This window comes from Mauremys mutica, chromosome 1 (assembly GCF_020497125.1).
Source record: "Mauremys mutica isolate MM-2020 ecotype Southern chromosome 1, ASM2049712v1, whole genome shotgun sequence".
Lineage (NCBI taxonomy): Eukaryota > Metazoa > Chordata > Testudines > Geoemydidae > Mauremys > Mauremys mutica.
Genome location: NC_059072.1, coordinates 365,471,063 through 365,476,088, shown reverse-complemented (window position 1 = coordinate 365,476,088; position 5,026 = coordinate 365,471,063). Strand labels below are relative to the sequence as shown.

General features: G+C 48.8%; 1 pseudogene; it reads right to left on the bottom strand.

The window, feature by feature from the left end:
- Positions 1-212: 212 nt before the first annotated feature.
- Positions 213-3,032, bottom strand: LOC123374605 (annotated as a pseudogene).
- Positions 3,033-5,026: the final 1,994 nt, after the last annotated feature.

Genomic DNA, 5,026 nt, shown 5'->3' with positions numbered 1-5,026 from the left:
TGCTGGCCCCAAAGTGTGCTCACTTTGCCACAGAGGAAATTAAGGAGCAAAGAAATAGGAGGAAATAGTTTTCATTGGACCCAAATTATGTTGGCGAGAGAGACCAGCTTTCAAAGCTTACGTAGTGGAAGTACATAGTTAAAACACCCCTAGAGTTCAAATGAAAACCTGGCTTTAATTTCCAAGTCCCAAAGAATTTTCTGTAGCCTACTTTAGCTCAGCAGGAAGCTTCTGCTGCAGGATCGATAAAATACAGAAATAAAAGGGTCAGAGACATGGCAACAAAGACAATTAAAGGTAGAGAATGGCTTTCAATCTGAGGAGAGAGTAAAAAGACTTGGACGTTCAGCTTAGAAAAGAGACCCTCTAAGGGTGGGGATATGACAGAGGTCTATAAAATCATGACGGGTGCGGAGAAAGTGACTGGAGAAATGTTATTTACTTTTTCACACAATGCAAAAACCAGGGCAGCAGGTTTAATACAAAAAAGAGAACGTATTTTTTTTATGGAACACAGAGCTAACCTATGGAAATCTCACTGCCAGGGGATGTTTGTGATGGGAAAGGATTGAAAAAGCCTTAGATAAGTTGATGGGTGGATAGGCCCATCAATGGCTATTAGCCACGCTGGTCAGGGATGCAAGTCCATGCTGCTGGTTGTCCCAAAACCTCTGCCCACCAGAAGCCGGGATGGGAAGACAGGGGATGGATCACATGATGATTGCCCTGTTCTGCTCACTCCCCTGAAGCACCTGGCATTTAAACACTGTCGGAAGATAGGACACTGAGCTAGATGGACCATTTGTCTGACCCAGTAGATGCCATTTTTATGTTCCTGTGCGACATTTCTACTCCAACGCTCCAGGAATGGAAGGTGGGAATAAAAGTAGAAATAGTTTCCTGCAGCATTTTTGTGGCACTAGCAGATGGTTACTCAAGACTCATCAAATTACCCTCAGTGGCAAAACAATCCACTAGCAAGGGGTAAGATAACAGCTAATCACACTCTCTCTTTCTCACATGGTCAGTGCATCACAGAGCACGTGCAAATAAGTCCCTCACCCACTGCACCAGGCCACAGCACCCCCTGACCTCTCTCCCACTCGGTCAGCCCCACAAAGCCACCTGTGTAGGGAAGAGCTTGAGATCAGCCTGGGTTAAGCCGGGCCCATCCACGCGAAATGATCCATAGTGCAGCCAAATACAAGGTCCGTGGGATGCAGGCCTTGGCTACGGAATGGGGAACTGAGGCCGGCAAAAGCAGTGACCCTGAGAAGGATTCAGGAGTTCTCATATCTTTGTGGGGGTGCCTTAGCCAAACACAAGTATTGGGCTAAATACAGGGGTGACTAGTTGAAATTCTAGGGCCTGCTTAAACACTGAATCACCATGTTTGCCATGGGGTGGTTTGGGGGGGTGTTTGCTGCCCGAGCCATGTTCCTCTTAGGGTGGATCTCCAGGTAAAGGAATCCCATGATGACACAGTCAAAGCCACCCCTGAGGACACTTGCTCCTGACTTCCATGCTGACCCCAAAGTGTGCTCATTTGCCAATGAGAAAATTGAGGGGGAAAGAAACTCTCCCAAGGTGACACAGCAGGTCAGTGCCAGAAAGGAACACTAGAGCTCCCGTCTCCCAATGTGCAGCACAGTGCACTTCCCATGGCTGTATGGCACGTCCCCCTTGGCTGCTGCTTTCCTTGGCCATTAAGAGTGCAGCTCGGATGCAGCTTGTCACAGAGGAGCACACACCGTGCTCTTGCTCTCACAAAGTGATTTTACCTTTGTGCTTTCTTGTTTTGTTGTTTCCCTTCAACTTAGAACAAGTCTCACTCAGTCTGGCTGTTTTCTGTGGCAGTGGCGCTGTGGTGTTGCAGCCATGTGTGACCCAGGATATTAGAGAGAACAAACAGGGGGAGGAAATAGCTTTCATTGGAAACAAATTCTGTTAACGAGAGAGACCAGCTTTCGAACTTACGCAGTGGAAGTACATAATAAAAACATCCCTATAGTTCCAATGAAAACTTGGGTTTAATTTCCAAGTCCCAGAGCATTTCTGTGTCCTGCTTTAGATCAGCGGAGAACTTCTGCTGCACCACCGATGAAAACACATTGATCACCCATTTCAGGATCACTTTTGTTGTTACCCCATAAACAATGGGGTTTAACATGGGGGGAATGAGCACATAGAGGTTGGCCAGAAGGTTGAGAATATAACCTGGGATGATGTGCCCAAATCGGTGTGCAAAATAGGAGAAAAAAAGATGGGATGTAGAACATCAGTATGATGCAGAGGTGGGAGCTGCAGGTGCGGATAGCCTTGAGCCGGGCGTCCTTGGAGGGGAGCAGGAAGACGGCCCTGAGGATCAGCCCATAAGACAAAGCAATGAGCACAGCATCCAAACCAATTATTAAAATAGCCATGGCTATACCATACCAGACATTGACTGGTGATGTCATCGCAGGCCAGCGGGCTATGGCCAGGTGCTCGCAATAGGTGTGAGGCAGGAGGTTTGTTCTGCAGAACTTCAGCTGCTTCACGAGAAAGGTGACAGGGAAAATGAAACAGAAACATCTTGTGACAACTGCCAGCCCCATCCTTCCGATCACAGACTTGGTTAGTATGATGGTGTTATCTCAGGGGATCGCAGATGTCAACGTACCGATCAAAGGCCATGGCCAGCAGAATGGCCGACTCGGCAATAAAACTGACATGGATGAAGAACATCTGGGTCAGGCAGGCAGCAAAAGAAATTTCCCCCCCTCTAAACCAGAATACAGCCAGCATCTTGGGCACTGCCGTGGTAGATAACAGCAGATCAGCAGCGGCCAGCATGGACACGAATAGATACATGGCCCATGGAGGCTTCGTTCTGTTAGTATGATGAATAGTAGGAGAGAGTTCCCAAAAAGTGTCACAACGTACATCAGACAGAAGGGGATGGAGATCCAGACATGAGACTCCTCCGTACCCGGGATGCCGGTCAGGATGTAGGTCACGGGGGCAAAAAAGGTGTGATTGTCAGCTGGCATCATGCACCATCACTTGGATCTTCTATTCAGTTTCCAGGAACTAACAGCAAAAGAGACAATCAGTGAGAAGGCGAGTGTCGGCTAGGACTGGACTGCATTTGCTACAGTGTGACGGGTTCCCCCGAGGGGCCATGTGGAACTGGGGTTTCTTTGAGCCCTCTGACCCACCAGTCTACGCTCCCTCTCACACTGTTGCAGACCTGCTCCCGATCTTACACTTACACCAGCATCCACACACGTAGGGACACACCCAGCTGCAGTTCCATGCAGGCTCACTGACCAGCCGCTGCTTGTTATTAATAAACTTGTTCTGTTATAATCTAAAACCAGTGAGCTTTGACTGGAGTGCTTGGGGAAAATCTCGGCTTGGTTACCCCAAGTGTGCATGGTTCTCTTCACATGGAGGGAGAGGCCGACGGGGTATTAAACACACACACTGCCCAGATTTGACCAGGACAGGATGGTACTGCTCTGGGGACTCACCAGGCTCCGGCCCCAGCTGGGGAGGAGGAATCTCTGCCTGTGACCGGGTCAGGGAGCTGCAGGGGGCAGGGAATCTGCACTGACCGGGGCTGAGGTACAGGGATATTTATACTGCTGCTCCCAGAGGGAGCTCAGGGATATTTATACTGCTGCTCCCAGGGGGAGCTCAGAGCCAGCACGGAGCCCCAGGGACCTGCCTCTGTGCCTGGCTCAGGTGGTTAAGATCAGCAGAGAATTACCCTTTCCTCCTCTCACTTGTTTCATCTGATCATTTCTCCCTTTGTACGTTATTTAGAAAGGTCCTTGTGACACTGAGGCCCCCGGCAAAGAGTTCCCTGTTCTTTGCAAACAGCTCTCATCTCAGCCCTGACACACTCACTACACCACACACAAGTCTACGGAATATTGACCCATAAAGAATAGCATGTAAGGTGTGTGCAGAAAGCTTGTAACTTGTCAAACTTCATAACCATTGCAAAAGGCATGTCTGGGTAATAGTTAAAGAACAACATATTGCTATTGACAGTGAGCTTTATGGAGTTGGAGGAGAAGTTAGTCACCAGGGCAGTATATCTAGGTGATGGCCATTCCAGGAGGGCGTCGTCACCCCATGCTGGTTAGCTGGAGATGTAATGCCAGGCTCAGTTTTCCAGCCACTCTCTGTCCGGAGATGATCAATAGAAAACCATCAGAGACAACTTCAAATAATCAACACCAGTTAGAGAGTAAATGAAGGAACATTACAGCAGACAGGATTGACCTGCCTATGAACAGAGACAAAAGACTTTCAGGATAACACAGAGTGGGGAGAGGCCCTCTGGATCCTTTAGTTGGCGAGCCATCTTGTGGGCTGGGAAGTTCTCATGAAAAATTGGTTCCTGGTTCTTGTGAATTCAGCCAGTTCTGCAACAGACTAAACTTGGGGGGGGACGGGACCCTGCTTTATTAGCAGAGGGTAGAGTCCTTCCCTGAGGACGGAAGAATCCCATGCACCACTACAGGCTGGTGACCAACTGACTAAGCAGCAGTTCTGCAGAAAAGGACCTGGGGATTACAGTGGAAGGAGAAGCTGGATTTGAGTCAGCAGTGTGCCCTTGTTGCCAAGAAAACTAACAGCTTATTGGGCTGTATTAGTAGGAGAATTGCCAGCAGATCAAGGGAAGTGATTATTCCCTCTATTCGGCACTGGTGAGGCCACACCTGGAGTATTGTGTCCAGTTTTGGTCCCCCCACTACAGAAGGGATGTGGACAAATTGGAGAGAGTCCAGCGGAGGGCAACAAAAATGATCAGGGGTCTGGGACACATGACTTATGAGGAGAGGCTGAGGGAACTGGGGTTATTTAGTCTGCAGAAGAGAAGAGTGAGGGTGGAGGGATTTGATAGCAGCCTTCAAGTACCTGAAGGGGGGGTCCCTAAGATGAGGTCTAGGTTGGATATTAGGAAACACTATTTCACTATTGGATGGTGAAGCACTGGAATGGGTTACCTAGGGAGGTTTTTAAGGCCCAG